The sequence below is a fragment of the Aulonocara sp. 'chitande type north' Nkhata Bay genome, linkage group LG3, assembly GCF_057382095.1.
Source record: "Aulonocara sp. 'chitande type north' Nkhata Bay isolate Kocher_YH1m ecotype deep benthic linkage group LG3, A_spYH_male_GT1.1, whole genome shotgun sequence".
In the NCBI taxonomy this organism is placed as follows: Eukaryota; Metazoa; Chordata; class Actinopteri; order Cichliformes; family Cichlidae; genus Aulonocara; species Aulonocara sp. 'chitande type north' Nkhata Bay.
This window is the reverse complement of record NC_141346.1, coordinates 67,162,411-67,179,004: the sequence shown is the minus strand read 5'-3', so window position 1 is coordinate 67,179,004 and position 16,594 is coordinate 67,162,411. Positions and strand designations below refer to the sequence as shown.

General features: G+C 39.3%; 1 pseudogene; it reads right to left on the bottom strand.

Moving 5' to 3' along the window:
- Positions 1-1,596: 1,596 nt before the first annotated feature.
- On the bottom strand, positions 1,597-9,610 carry LOC147336703 (OX-2 membrane glycoprotein-like; annotated as a pseudogene).
- Between the last annotated feature and the right edge of the window lie 6,984 nt (positions 9,611-16,594).

Here is a 16,594-nt window from a genome sequence, read left to right as displayed (position 1 = left end):
CAAAGACCGATTGAATCATGAAGCAAAGAATTAATAACTAAATCACAAGTAGAAAATGTTATGCAGATATTATTGGATAGATTTTGGTGTAGAAAAAAATGACAAGAAATGAAAAATGAAAGTTATCTGGTCTTTTTCTTTAAAGAGTAGCCTACTGCAGAGCAGCAACACTGACAAAGACCATCATCACCAATACTGCAGCTAATACAATGATCCAGGAGGAAACTTGAAAAAGCAGGAAAAATGTGACACTGATCAAAATGAATACATCAATTATTGATCAAAGAGAAAATGCATACTACCACAATGCATTGTTATTGCATCTCAGTTTCTCACCATCACTGATAATCTGACATCTGCTGGACCTCAGGAATCGTCTCCATCACCTCTCTGTGAGGAGCAGAGAGCACTCGTGCTGCACATCCCACCTGTGTGCTGTGTTTACGTGAACCTGAGAGCACAGCTGTAGTGGTGACAGTGAATGTAGCGTTGGTGTTGGACACACTGACAGTGTTGTACTGTGAGAAGCTGAGGTGTTGTTGTGAGACACTGAGTGTTACCCAAAAGCTTCTGCTAATAAACACTAGTCTGTGTTTGTGATGCAAATGTTTCTGGCTGTGTTCACAAACATTTAGTAAGGTGAGTGAGGAATATTAATACTTATTATTAGATCATTAGCAGACTGTAGAACTTGACTGCACGCCAAGGTGGCAGTTCAGCCATTTGATTCATGTTGCAGCAGCGCATGAGTGAATGAACATCGTGCAATAAAAGTACTTCTAGAAGTACATTTTTGCAAAAACGTACATTGTGGAGAAATGTAGGGAAGACACGAGGGAGCCCAATATTTTACTCAAACGTTAATCGCTGCATCACACAACTGAACATTCAAAGCGCCAAAACCTAACCCTCTCACTTCCCGTTACGCTGGGTACGAGTGGAGCTACCTGGTGGTATGTACTTACATTTATTTAAATTTACTTGAGTAGGGTAGAGTCATGCTAATGACCTAATAATTTTATTCAGGTGTGTTGCAGCAGAGATACATTTCAAAGCTTCAGGACGCTGGCTCTCAAGGCCTGGAGTTTGACACCCCTGCTTTACACAAAGATGGGTTAAATCACAGTGCAAAGAATGAATGAATAAATGAAATATAAACAATAAATAATTATTAAATAGTCTTACACATCAATGTCATTGGTTGACTTTTGAAGTATTTGAATCCTTATTGGGTTCCCTGAGTGACAGAAGGATTAAAACACTTTAAAATCAGTACTGAAAATATGTGCAGACATTACTAGATAGATTTAGGGTTAGAATCAATAAATCACTATCATGTTAATAAGATAAGACACATTACAAAACGACATACTAGAAAGTGAAAAGGTAACTTTTCTTCAAGCAGCATAGTGGAGCAACAGAAAAAGACAAACCCCAACACCAGCACTGCTGCAGCTATTACAGTGATTGAGGGAAAATCTGTGAAAAAAACAGAAAAACGTGACGCTGACCAACAATAATACATCACTCATGAAGTACTGAAGTCATTGTTATTAGATCCCAGTCAAATTTACCCAAGTATCATCCGTCTCTAGTCTAGTCTGTGGTATACAGAAAGAGTTTCTCACCACCAACAGATGTTTTTTGGACCTCAGGAATCGTCACCATCACCTCTCTGTGAGGAGCAGAGAGCACTCGTGCTGCACATCCCACCTGTGTGCTGTGTTTACGTGAACCTGAGAGCACAGCTGTAGTGGTGACAGTGAATGTAGCGTTGGTGTTGGACACACTGACAGTGTTGTACTGTGAGAAGTTGAGGTCTTGTTGTGAGAGTGTTACAGTGGGAGCAGGTCGACCAGTGGCTGAACAGGAAACAACCCACTCTTCAGCAGAGTTTGACTCTGACATCAACAACAGGTTCATGCAGCTCTGTGAAAGATCAGGAGATATTGCAAGGAATATGTTGTTGAAAGGAAATCAGTTTCTAGCACATTTAAACACATTAATGCAAAAGTTCTTACCATAGACTTGGAAGCAGGTTCTACCAGTGAAGGAGCCTTCAGGATAAGTGTTAAACAGACAGTGATAGCATCCTTCATCCTGCTCCGTCACATCCCTGATGACTATGGAGCAGTTCTGTAGTCCAGTGTATTTAAACTTGACTTTATCGTTAAAGCCATCATTCACTCTCTGACCATAGTACTTGCTGTAGGTGGCAACATTTGTCTCCACATCACGTGAGATTTTCTGCCATGTGACCTGAAGGACGTCTTTAGTGTCCAAGAGCTGACAGCTGAATTCAGCATCTTCTCCCACTGCTGCCAGCACAGTCTGCTGTGTTTGGACCACTGCTGTTAGAGCTGCATGGAGAATAACATGAGTTAGAGATGTGGAACTGAGAGGTATTGATGGGAAGGATTAAACAATAATTCGGGTCATGGAGTAGTCTGTGTTTTAGGCTCAAACAAATTGACATATGGGTACCACTTAAATGTGACGTAGACTATAAATATAAACCTGACACTCATTGTTTCATACTGTATGTTTCAGGGACATTTTCTTTCATCTATAAAAAAAAAAGTAAGACAATTCAGTTAGCTACCAACTAAACAAAGAAAGTCAGATAGATGTACAGATCGTGTCTATATTGGTTCTGTTGGTCCATGACCAATTCTGGAGGTCTGTACTGCATTTGAACTTTTTCAACAATTTGGAGGTCCAACCATGATTTAAGCTGGACATCAATATGGCGTTCAACATTAGAACCTTGGACTTGATGTATATTTTTTGGACATCATGTAGATATCTATGACAAGTGCAGGGAATTTAAAGGTTGAATTGAGGTCATATTTTTTATTTACAAAATATCAATATTGGGGTTACAAAACAATCCCTTCAGTGGACCAAAAATGAATTATAAAACCCATCACTTCAACATAACCAATACCAGGACTGGTATTGACTGGTAACTCGTGCTACTGTAGAAATTCCCATTGATTTTCTACATTTTCCCAGAGGCCTCCCCTTCTGTGGATTACTAGTATGTTATTTATTAATTTGTGCCTCAATTATTTCAGATCAGTTATTTCACTGGGGAAGCCCTATATTGCCCACTTCCTAATTTCAGCACAGTTTGATCTTTCTCTTTAGCATGTATGTAACTTTGGTTTGTTGAGATTTTGGCATTACTTCTGTCATAAACATTCTCTCTCAGACATAAGTGACTAAGATTTCTGTGGTTACCCAGAACATTTTAATAGACTTTTTGTAATCAATCAGGTCTTCAACCCCTTCTTTTTAAAATAGTGTATAAACCGTATGTATGTGTGAAAGACTGTTAATGTTTTGATAAATTGTTTATTTTAGAACAATTGGTGAGTGTGTTTAGCCACTTCACACTACTACACTTTGCTCTAAACTACATTCCTTCTCTGAACAGTATATATGTGAATGGACTGACGGATCTTTTAATTTCAAATGTTAAATAATTGTCAGTAAACTACTTATGACCTGAACTCCGTCTCTGTCTAATGGAAATGAGTGCCTTCTTGTTTTTAACTACATTGGGGTTGTGAAACGTCTTTTACATTGTAGGCCACATACAACCCAATTTTTGTTAATTTACCAACCATACATACATAACACACAAACATGTGGTTTATCTATTGCTTTCATCGTAATATGAATAGGCATGGGGCAACCTTTAACAAAACAGTCTAAAGCTGTTTTCACACAGCTCTCAAAACAGTCTCATTAATCTGAATGATGAACAACTCATGACACAGAAAGTTGATTTTGTTCTTTTTTATTAGGCTGAGTGTTCAGTGGGAGAAACGTTTTGTCACTCATTCAAACAAAATCTAAACTCTTCAGTAATTGTATCTCCCTCTAATTCTGTCTAAAGACAATCTCTTTGTCACTTCAGAGAAAAGTTCTCACATTTTAGGATCAATTTTTAATTATTACGAGTGAAGGTTCTTGTTTTCTTTTTTTTTTCTCTTGTCACAATAAATAACTTTAAAAAAAAAAACAACAATACGGAATAAAACTTACCTTTTGAACAGGCCATAAAAAGAAAAAACAAACACAGAATCCCACAGTCTGACATGGTGCACGTCTCTGTGTCCCCACTGGCTATTGTACCACGTATTGAAACAACGTCGTACAATAGCCAAATTATTGAAAACTCAAATGTCCCCGAAGGAAGGAAGAATCTCCCTTCCTTGTGGGACATTCCAAGGCATGTTAGAATGATCAACTGTACCAAGTAAAGTACAAAAACTTCCCAGTGCAGAGTTTCATCAGTGTTTTAATAAGCAAACTCAATCATTTTTTTCTGCATTTTGAAAATTCAGTAAAGCTGTAGGTGTCAACATTTGTCTCCACATCTTGTAAGATTTTCTGTCATATGACCTGAAGGATGTATTTAGTCTCCGAGAGCTGACAGCTGAATTCAGCATCTTCTCCCACTGCAGCCAGCACAGTCTGCTGTGCTTGTATCACTGTTGTTAGAGCTGCACAAACAAAATAAGAGGCTTTCATAGTCCGTGTTTTATGTTTCATTTAAAGAAAAAAACAACAACTACATAACAGAATTCACTGAGGTACATACTGAACTTACAGGACAGAAACAAAGTACCAATCCTATTGCAGTAGTATATCTCCAGTAACAATACCAGCATTGGTATCAATACGATTGATAACTGCATCAATCTGCCCACATCTAACTCGTGCTATTGTAGAAATTCCCTGTGAATTTTCTCAGAAGCCTTCCCTCCGCGCATTACTGGTATGTTATTTATTATTTTGTGCTCCAAGTTCAGTTATTTCACTGGGGAAGCCCCGTAATGCCCACTTCTTCATTTCAGCACTGTTTGATCTTTCCCTTTAACATGTATGTAACTTTGGCTTGTTGAGATTTTAGCATTACTTCTGTCACCAACATTTTAATGCTATCTTTACTCTGTTATAATCATCTCTCTATCTCAGGCATAACTGACTGAGATTTCTTTGGAAAAGTTCTCACATTTATGACCTTTTTAGGAGCTTCTTGTTTTGTTTTGTTTTCTTTTCCTGTCACAATAAATAACTTAAAAAACCAAAAATGACAATATGGAATAAAACTTACCTTTTGAAGAGGCCATTAGAAAAACTAACAAATGTATAATCCCACAGTCTGACATGTTGCACCATTTGCCATGTCTGTCCCCTCCCTGGCTATTATACAATGCATAGTGTTAGATTATAATAGTATTTTATGCCATGTTATACCCCTAATTAAAGATTTTGAATTATTAGGTAGTTTTAGTTTGCATTATTCTCCTGAATTAGAAGAATGCACAGAAATAAATTATTTTTCAAGAATAATTAAATAGATTCAACATCTTTCTTCAACAGAATTGCAGACTGCACAGATGGTACCTTCCCAAAGGAAAAAGTACTATAGCTTACTAGGGTATATTAGACTTAATAGTTACTATATACAGTAATGGACTTCTATACATTTTAGATCAGATTAAAACTTTGGGTGTAAGATTAAGATAATTATTTATTAAAAGCTAGATATTTTAAATGAGAATAAGAAAGAAAAGTATGTCTTGCACACAAAATACCGCCTCCACTCCTGTCGTTGGTTCCTACTCACCTGCTCCGTGTACCTGTGCCGTCTCCGCGGAAGCGGGGCCGCCGTCGCGGCAAAAGGAGTGGGAGATTGGTGAAACTGAAGGCCTGTCTGGCGTTTCGTTGTGCTGTCCCTGGCGTTACCTGCCGTGCCCCTTTCCACTGGCATCTTCGTAGGCCGTCCTATGCGTGTCTGGTGCCGCTCGCTGGCTCTGGGCTGTTCCCGCCCGGCCGCTCCCTGCCTCCCTGTCCACGGCGGCGCGGAGTGAGTATGCAAAACCTGCGTTATGTTGCGCGAGCTTCAAAGTCTAGTGACTATTCAACTCCGGCCAAATTTGGCCTGGTAAACGCCAGATTGGTATCGAATAAGACTTTTATCCTTAAGGAATATTTTTTGTCACACTACTTGGACTTTCTCTGCTTAACTGAGACGTGGATAACTGCTGGTGATTCCAGCGCGTTTGCAGAACTTTTGCCTTCGGACTGCTGCTATTTTAATGTCCCACGCAGATCTGGTTGAGGTGGAGGAGTAGCTACTATCTTCAGAGATCGCTACAAGTGCAAGCAGGTTTCATTGGAATTTTATTTTTCCAGTTTTGAACTGTTACTGTTTGAAATAGCCTGTTCTCCCCCCGTACACAATAATATACAGGGCCCCAAAATACAGTAAAGACTTTATAAAGGAATTTGCTGCATTTCTAACTGAAGTCACGATAAAATATGACTCCTTTCTTATTGTTGGGGATTTTAATATTCATGTGTGCTGTCCAGATAAGCCCATGGTTAAAGACTTTTTGAATCTTACTGATTCTTTTAATTTAGTTCGATGTGTGTCTGCACCCACGCAACAGTGTGGCCACACTCTCGATCTGGTTTTAGGTTTCATTGCCTGTTTTTAATCTGAAAGTCTCCGATCCTGTTTTCTCTGATCATATGCCGGTTCTGTTTGACATCTCTTTGTCTAGAAATGAATTCAGGGGGCTTGTCCCTGCAAAGACATCTCGTTTGTTAAATTCTTCCACGGCAGCACGGTTCTCCACCTGCTATAATCAGTTCTCCATTCCTGAGACACTCCAATATGTAGAGGAACTGAGTTTTTGGTTTCATACCACTTGTCAGACTGTCTTGGATATTGTTGCCCCTCTAAAAATTAAGCATCCTAAGACAAAGCTTGAACCCTGGTTGAACGATGAAACCTGTGCCGCGAGGCGTGAATGTCGTAGGGCTGAGCGGAGATGGAAAAAAGATAATTTACAGGTCTCTTTACAAAGTTTAAGAGAGTGCTGGGCTTTATATCAGCTTACAATAAAAGAAGCAAAGCGGAAACACTTTGCAAACATTATTATGGTGAATTATCAGAAACCACATATATTATTTAAGTCAGTTGAGACTATTTTAAGCCCTCCCTCTGCTCTTAGTCTTGAGCCTTCACTTGAAATGTGTGAAAGGTTTCTGCACTTCTTTATAAACAAGGTAGCCTCGGCTAGCGTGCAGATTATTTTGCCCACATCTGACCCGCCTGATCTTCCAATTTGCTCAGCTGTCTTTCAACAGTTTGAGTCGGTTACTCTTGCTCAGCTACAGGAGGTGGTGGATCATTTAAAGCCTGTAGGCTCACCTTATGATCCTATCCCTCCCCTTTTTTCTGAAAGAAGTTTTTTTCTACCATAGGTCCAACCATTTTAACCATTTTAAATAGCAGCCTTACTTCAGGTATGGTTCCAAAGAATTTTAAAGATGCAATTGTGCAACCACTTCTTAAGAAACCTGTGCTAGATACAAACGCTGTTGAGAACTTTAGACCAATATCTAAGCTGCCCTTTTTATCTAAAGTCTTGGAAAAAATTGTATATGACCAATTGATCTCATACTTGAATGCACAAAATGCGCAGGAGATTTTTCAATCTGGTTTTAACCCTTTAAGACCTACCATAGAACCAAGTCCGCTAGAGATTATTTTATATTTTTACATGCTGTGGAGCCATTTTTGGGAGCATTTCAAGTTGCTATACATCAATACAACCATTATAGCCCAGATTTTAATAATATGCATGCATTAAGTGCATAGTAACTACATAAATTGCAAAAAAGTGCAATAAACTACAAAAAAATTGAAAATCGTTTTTGTTTTTTAACATATATTTCTAGTTAGAGAAATTTAAGAGGCTTATCCCTCAAAACTGTTAATACAAAAAAGTTGCACAAAATAGTTTCCTACCACAGCAAATTTATTTTAAGTGTCTTCATAGTTTTATTTTTGAAATACACCAATTTTTATACACTGCAGGAAAAACGAAAATAAATATTATAATGCAAATTTGCAAAAACAACAGCATCTGCATCAAAATAAACTATTTCCAGCAGTGCAATATGAGTCCTCAGCATCCTAGAAACGACACAGAAAGTCAGAAAGTCAAACATAACTTTTAAAAACACCAGTATAGGCTCATAAGGCCCTGATGGTAAAAAACTACATTTCCACGAAAATGACGTCACTTCCGGTTTCGGGCAGGTCATGGCGGACATGCGCTAGTTCGTGCTGATGGTCGTAGGAAGTGTTACACACAGCTGATCGGATCGGCAAAGCGTGTTTCTGGAATATTATGTTTTTGTTGCTGCAAGTGCTTTTTATGCAGTTTTTGCAAAGCCATATGTGGAAGGAAACTGTGACCGAGGACAAGCTGATGGCTTAAGATGTAAGTACAACTCCTCCGGTTTAATATGCAAAAAAATTATTGCGCTAGCTTACGTGGTTGCAGAGCTACCGGGATTTACAAATAGTTACGCAAAACAGAGCGTGCCCGCTCCGACCGGCTTTAAAGGGTTAAAGCAATGCATAGCACTGAATCAGCACTTTTAAGAATTTTTAATAATATATTTTTATCATGTGATTCTGGTGAAGGTCTCATTCTTATTTTACTCGATTTAACTGCTGCATTTGACACTGTAGACCATGAAATTTTAATCTCACGTTTGGAGCAGTGTGTCGGTATAACAGGTGTAGCTCTGAAATGGTTCAGGTCTTACTTAACAAACTGAACCTTTTCAGTTCGCTTAGGAAACTGTGAGTCCTCCTGTGCTCCATTGTCTCATGGAGTACCACAGGGTTCCATTCTGGGTCCTATCCTGTTTTCACTTTATTTACTTCAGTTGGGCTCAATTTTTAGAAAACACAGACTCTCGTTTCACTGTTATGCAGATGACTGCCAGATTTATGTTCCTCTTAAAAAGAAAGATGGGTCATCTGTAAATCGTTTACAAACATGTCTGGGGGATGTCAAGTCGTGGTTGGCGTTAAACTTTCTTTGTTTTAATGATTCTAAAACTGAAGTAATGGTGTTCAGACCTGCCTCCACTGCTGTTCCGTGTATTGATTTGCAATCCCTGAAATCATTCTGTAAACCAGAGATTGTTAATCTGGGTTTTAAAATGGATCCTGAGCTTAAGCTTGAAAGCCAGATCGGGTTGGTTGTAAGGTCTAGTTTCTTTCATCTGAGGCAACTGGCCAAAATTAAGCACTTTCTTACGAGACAGCAATTTGAATTACAGTAATCCACGCTTTTGTAACCGTTCGGCTGGATTACTGTAATTCTCTTTATTTTGGGGTGAGTCGATCTTCTGTTTTTCGACTGCAGTTAGTCCAGAATGCTGCTGCACGCCTTTTAACTGCCACTCGTAGATATGAGCATATCACCCCAGTTTTAAATTCACTTCATTGGCTGCCCGTGCATTTTAGGATCCATTTTAAGCTTCTTTTATTTGTTTTTAAATGTTTGTCCAATGCTCAGGTGACTGTGGAGGCCAGACCAGACCATCTGGTCAGCACTCCATCACGCTCCTTCTTGGTCAAACAGCCCTCACACAGCCCGGAGGTGTGTTTGGTGTCATTGTCCTGCAGCAGGAGGAGCAACCACTGCACCAGCGTAGAGTTTTGACAATCAGTCCAGAGGTCCAGAAACTTCAGCCCATAGATGTCTGTGCCTCCCTCCATTGATATGCCTCTTGGGTCATTACTGGCCCACTATCAAACTGGCCATGCAGAACGATGTTACAACTTCTCTGGACCCTTTCATATCTGTCATATGTGTTCAGGGTGAAAAACACAGTCTGCCAGTGGTGGCCTGATAATTCTGGTATTCTATGGCAAATGTCAATCATGCATGGTTCCAGCCAGTTACAGTCCCAAACTCCGTGACATGACCCCAGCCACAGTGTGGGCTGTGGACTACGTGGAGCTTGAAGTGTGGACCCAGAAGCAGACGCGTGAAAACAAAAGTTAACTTTAACCAAAAGAGAACCGTTTATTCAAGGCTGGTGAGCAAAACAAAACAAAAGGCAGGAGTAAACTAAAGGAAAACTAACCAAGACTAAAGTGGGGAAACTAAACACTGGGAACATGGAACACTTGGACATAACTGTCATGGTGGGGTACACCGGTGTGATGATGAAGTGGACCCAAGTGCAGACAGGGAAGGAGACAGAACTAAGTTTTGAAAAAAAAGGCAAGCCGTTTATTTAGGTTATAAGCATGAATACAAAATGAAAGCATCATGAGCAGTGGCAAAAACTAAACTGAAACCAAAATAGGAAAACTGACTGTGACAAAACTGTGATAACTTTGAATCAACTACAGGACTTTAAACTAACTTTTTGACATGGGCACACCAGTACGCCTAACTTTAAAAATGTAGGCGTACCGGCACAAAAGTTAGGTGCACTCAAATTTTTCGACCGCATCGCTTAACACCACAATTTACATGTGCACTTTCTTTGGGGGGGAAAGCAGTCCTTACAGACAATATTCATTTCTAAATTATTAACTAACAAACTGAAAATGTTAAGCTTAATCATCATCTGACGACCTGTTTGCTGCTGTCTGTTGCTGAAAGGCAGCGGGGAGAGGGGACACTTGGGCAGTGCATTTATCGCAGCATATAATGTGTTTCCTGGATACACTGTGCTTTTTCAGCATTCAAAGATTGATGGCAGAGCACTGGCTATGAATTTCAGATGGATCAGGCCTTAACTTAACAAAGGCAGGCCTTAACTTAACTTAACAAAAAAGTTATCAATAGTTCTTTTCATCTGTTCTTATTACCCACAGCTACATCCGCTTCTCTCGGGCCTAGGCTACTCACTAGGGCTGGGTATCATCACTGATTTCTATAATCCATTTGATTCTGGTTCTCAAAGTCCTGATTCAATTCAATTTAGCCTCAGACAGTCAGAAATATTATAATTCTGATCATTTATCAGTAGTGATACATGTGAGACTCCTGGTCTGGCTTTTTATAGCAGATAACCTTAAAAATATTCTGCAATATTCTGCAATTTTGCATAATTTTAAGAAGTTTGAATTTCTTCAGTATTGAACAGCAGAAATTAGGCTTTCTTGTCCGAGGTCAAGTGAAAAAAGAAAAAGACAGCGCTGTAAACAACGGTAGACTGGTGGGTAATAAGTGAATGAATAATGCAGAAAACAGAGATTTGAGACGGGAAACTGTTCTTGAAGTACACACAGAGAGAGGGAGTTGTGCAGGAAGTGTGATTTTTATCGTGGTGGAAGCAAAACAGCAAAAGTCAGAGGGAATTCATGATGACATCAAATGTGAAGCGTGGTTTGCTGCTTCTTTTGCTGCTGGCTCGGCGAATTTTGGCTGGAGAGAGACAAAACCTGCAGCTCAGAATCAGCGCAAAAAAGACGTAAACACAGAGCGGACCCGACGCATCAGAATCGCTAAGCTCCGACAGCATGTCCATGTTCGGGCCGTCGGGTGAGAAAGCCGGGAAAGACAAAGCTGATTCTGATGCGTCGGGTCCACTCTGTGTTTACGTCTGTGTGTGGAATCCGTTAATGAATTGATATCGCTTTATTCAAGCTACTCACCTCTCTCTTCCACCTGCACTTCCAACTGGACCACGGCCAATCAGAGAGGTCCCGCCCCTGACTATCTCTGATTGGTTTAGTCCACAATAGGGGCATAATGTGTGTCTGTTGTTGACCACACAGAGAGTTGCAGAGATTTATTTATTTTTGTTACCCGAACAGTTGGTCGCACCTGTGCGACCAAATTTTTTTTTTTAGTCGCACCACTGAAAAATTTGGTCGCATCTGCGACCAAATTGGTCGCACTCTAGATCCCTGAACTATGATAAGACCTGAAGGGAGGCAACGCAGACGACCTGACACTGAATAAAGAAAGACAGAGGGCTTAAATACAGACAGGAGATGATCAGGGGAAGTGGAAACACACGGGGAACAGCTGACTGAAATGAACATAATGATGCCATGGCTAAACTGAAACTAAACACAATGAACAAAGAAACAAGACTCTTTCAAAATAAACCAAGAAAAAACTGAGAGATGTAGACATGACAATTACCACAGAAGACAAGAACAGACTCACAGAAGGGGACATAGATGGAAACCTAAGCTAGAATAACACCCAACTAAATCCTAACTAATAATGGCAACACAAGAACTAAGCATATATTCAATATAATATAAGACCTCCAAAAACACACACAGTGAACTCAAAATACTGGGTCACAGATCCAGCCCCCGACACATAACGCATAATAAACAGACAACCTGACAATGAACAAAAGGAAAGTCACACAATATATACACAAAGGGATGATAAGGGAAATGGAAACACATGGGGACATAGCAGGAACAAATTAGATGTGATGAGACAGGAGAAAGCAAAACTGAACACATTGAACACAGGACGCGAGTCTGTCCAAATAAAACAGGATACAAACTAAGAGACACGGCTCGACACACAGGGACCGACATGGGGACACTGAATGAATCACAAGGAGGGGAAACATCAACAAAACACAATGATGTGACTATGGCGACTATGGAGGAAGACCAAATACAGACGGGAAATTATTTTTGATAAAAGTAATATTAATTTGACTAATGGACAGGCAGTGATAAACAGCAAACAAACTGCTTAGCTTTACAGTCTTTGTTTTATCATCTGCAACTCCTGCAGTGTGAAACAGTCTTGGTATGTCAAACATAAAAACATTTTAGATACCGCTTCATCAGGTTGCATATATATACCGTATTTCTTCATCAGAGAATCTATAATGTATTAAACTAAAAGTGTACACCTGGTTTAAAGAGTATTAACTAAATAAGAATGTGACAACTTTCAGTCATTAATGTAGCAGAGACAGAGTCTGACTAAAGGGACATCACAGTGAGACCTGTTTGATCTGCAGACACAGTCTCTCTCTACTAAGAGTGTGTTTGACTTTAACTTTCACACAAAATGATTCAGCTCCTCTAAACCCTCCAACAAACATTTACAAATGCTTAGAAACATTTTGTGTTTCTAATTACTAATGTTCCCCAGCCCCAGCATTCCCACAAATCTGTCTGTTTCCTTTTTTTAAGTTTCACTGTCTGTCTTCTAAACTTCGCTGATGCAGCTGGTCGTCTTTGTGTGAATCTGCGTGTGAAGGTAATCGAATCAGTATGTATTTTTTCTGATAATATCAGCTGTGTGCAGCTTCGCTCCAGCACAAACCATAGCATTGTTCATGATGACAGATATGAACGAGGTTGACTTGTAACACCGCAGTTATGTGAGCCGTCATTTGTAAGCCTCTTAAACTTTCTTGCACTTTTACACAAAGTTTTATGGTAGTGCTTCTTCTTCTTTGGGGATTTTTGTTCAACAGACTGAAAAAAGCTGTAATATATTTTTGAAATATATTTAAATTGGTATTTAAAGGACTATAGCATATTCTAATTAGATTTATGATACTGTGTTAAGACAGTAAAATTGTGCATGTGTGTGTTTGTGTGTCTGTCTGAATTTTGCTGGTACTGCACTGATTGATGATCGTTGATGATCCACCTGACTAGTATAAATTAGAGTTTTATATAACAGAACAAATTTGATATTATAAAAATATTTTTTTAAATTCTTGCTTACTAGCTGACACTAAATTTTTAACTGATTTCCCTTCTGGGACACCCACACTGTGTGCAGTTTCATCTCAGCCCACTGTGTGATTGCACATTAAAGGACATTTCTCCCCAAATTCAATAAGCTCAGTGGATTATCATAACAGCGTATCAACAATTCATTTAAGAAATCCTTCTTAGTTGTTGTCATGAAAATCTCAGTGGATTCTTGATTTTGCTCGTCTACTCTACAGCCTGGATAGTTTCATTTCAAACTGCTGCCGTGTTTCTGCCAAATTAAAAAACAGTTCTACTCAAATTCAACAAGGTTCAGTTAATAAACAATGATTAACAAAAGATTTTGTTCATATTTCATTATATAATTCTGATCCATCAAAAATATTCCTTCTTAGAATAATCCTTTCTCTTATTGAAGATCGATTTATTTTTCTCATTTTGGTCATTCCTATTAACTCAGCCATTTCCTTAATCAATCCCACACCACCGCCCCCAAAACCATGGGAACACAGAGCAAGGAAAGCACAAAGTACACAAGAAGACGGGGACAATAAATACACACTGGATAATGAGACGAGAGGCAACGGGTGAGAGACATGATGCAGGAGAAAACTACAATAGTCACAGGAAGCAACAGTTAAAACAATAAAACAGGAAAACATGGAGAACAAGGCTTAAATTACATAGAGGAGAACAGACTGGACAGGGGAACATGAGATAGATAAATGCAGACGAGACTGAGACACTGATGGGACCAAATCATTAACCAAATGGGGGAAGTAAAACTCAAAGCTAAATTCACAAGACATGAGACGATAAAAAAGAGGAAATGATACACAGAGACATACGCAGACATGTAGAAAACAGAAAGGAAAATATAAGTGAATGGGAAACATGACAGATGGGGAAATCAGACAATGACAGACAAACAGAGAGACAAGACAGACAAAGGGACATAACTGAAGTACAGAAAGGGATCACAAAAGCAGATATTTAGTGTTACAAAACCAAGAAGACAAACTACAATATGAAAACAGGGTACATGGGATATAGTAAATCCTAAAGCAAACTATTAACCATCCTTATATACAAAGAGCCAAACTAAAACACAAAAGACTCTCAAAAACAAAAAGGCATCACAAAACCCTGAGGAAAAAAACAGCGATCCTCCATCAGCTTCCGCTTATCCTTTTCAGGGTCGCGGGGGCGCTGGAGCCTATCCCAGCTGTCATAGGGCGAGAGGCGGGGCACACCCTGGACAGGTTGCCAATCTGTCGCAGGGCCAACACACAGGGATAGACAACGATTCGCACTCACATTCACTCGCACATTCACACCTAGTGGCAATTTGGATTATCCAACTAAATATCCCCACAAGCTGCATGTCTTTGGACGGTGGGAGGAAGCCGGAGTACCCGGAGAGAACAGCGATCCTAACAAATAATGTTGCAGTGGTTGGAGATGAAACTTTGCAGACATGTAGTAAATGGACTGATTCTTATATAGTGCTTTTCTACTCTCCTGGAGTTTTCAAAGTGCTCTATACAACAGGCCTCATTCACACAAGCACTTCTAAACACAAGTGCAAACTAATCATCAGAGGGCAACTTGGGGTTAGTATCTTGCCCAAGGATATTTGGCATGCAGGCTGGGGAAGCCAAGGTTCGAGCCACCAACCTTCCAATCAGCAGCTGATCTGCTCTACCACCTGAGCCACAGCCACCCACCCATCACAAGTGGGTGAGGCTGGTTCTGATATGGTGCTTTTCTACTCTGAGCATTCAAAGTGCTTCATACAAATGACTCATTCAAGGACTTTTCCTATGCAGAAGAGTTTTCTATCTTGGGGTTAGTATCTCGTATCAAACAAACAACCTTCCAGTTACTTCGTGACCTGCTCTAACTCCTGAGCTACAGACAGAAGAGGAGTTTGTTAAGAATTTTATGACAACTGTCAAAGTTTTTTTTCTATTGTTTATTAAATTAATCTTATTAAATTTGAGTAGAACGCTCCTTTTATTTCTCTGAAACCTTGCAGCTTTTGGTGGTTAAACTGCAAATATATAGAGAAGGTAACCCAGAGGAAGAATGCACAGAGACTTTTAGGTCAGCTATCAAGAATCATTTTTACGCATTTTGATGCAATGTTATGATATTTGATGTTGAAATTGATTAGAAATGACTAATTTCATTTCTACAGAATTATGCAGTGTGGGTGTCCAAGAAGATGAATTCAGAATTTCATGTCAACTATCATATATGATTTAATACAGAACCTTCATACACCTACCTGAAACCATTTAAATGACATTATTGAGTTCCTTCAAAGTTTCTCCATTTGAACAGAGTTGTTCTTTAATTTCTCGTGTCTCAAGCAGCAGTTTGAGGTGAAACTATGGATGCATGAAAGAGCAGCTGAGCCAAATGAGAACTGAATTTCAACTATAAAAGATGATTTTCAGAAATATTTTTCATTTTTTGAAGTTATTTTAGATTTGAATGAATCATGAATGAAGAAGCATTACCAGAAAAATTAAGAAGAAAAGACAACTTGAGTGAAAAACAAATGACACTGTGGCTTTATTTCTGTTAACTTCCTGAAAACCATGTGTGTTGTTATGTGTGTGATCAGCAAAAAGGGATAAGAAGCAGCACTACCGTAAAACTTAGCATTGAAGCTCACGTTTGGCAGATAACGGGTGGCAGGCGTGGCTCACACTTGACCACGGTGTTGGAGAAACTCTGAGCTCCGGGTCTTTATAATCACTCTGTGGAGCTCACAGAGACTGCAGGGAGGACAGGAGGACAGAGCAGACTTTGTGAATTATTTTTTATCTTAGATGTAATATAAATTCAACACAGGCCTCTGAGGAAAAGGATCGTGCTACAAACTTTCGTTTCTCTTCCAACAGAAAGCAGAGGAGTGGAGTTACTCAGAGGCTGACTGGATTAAACACACCAAAGGTTTATATTCCAGTTGGACCGTATCTCTTACCAAGGTCTGCACTACGTATCAGGATTTGATCTTAT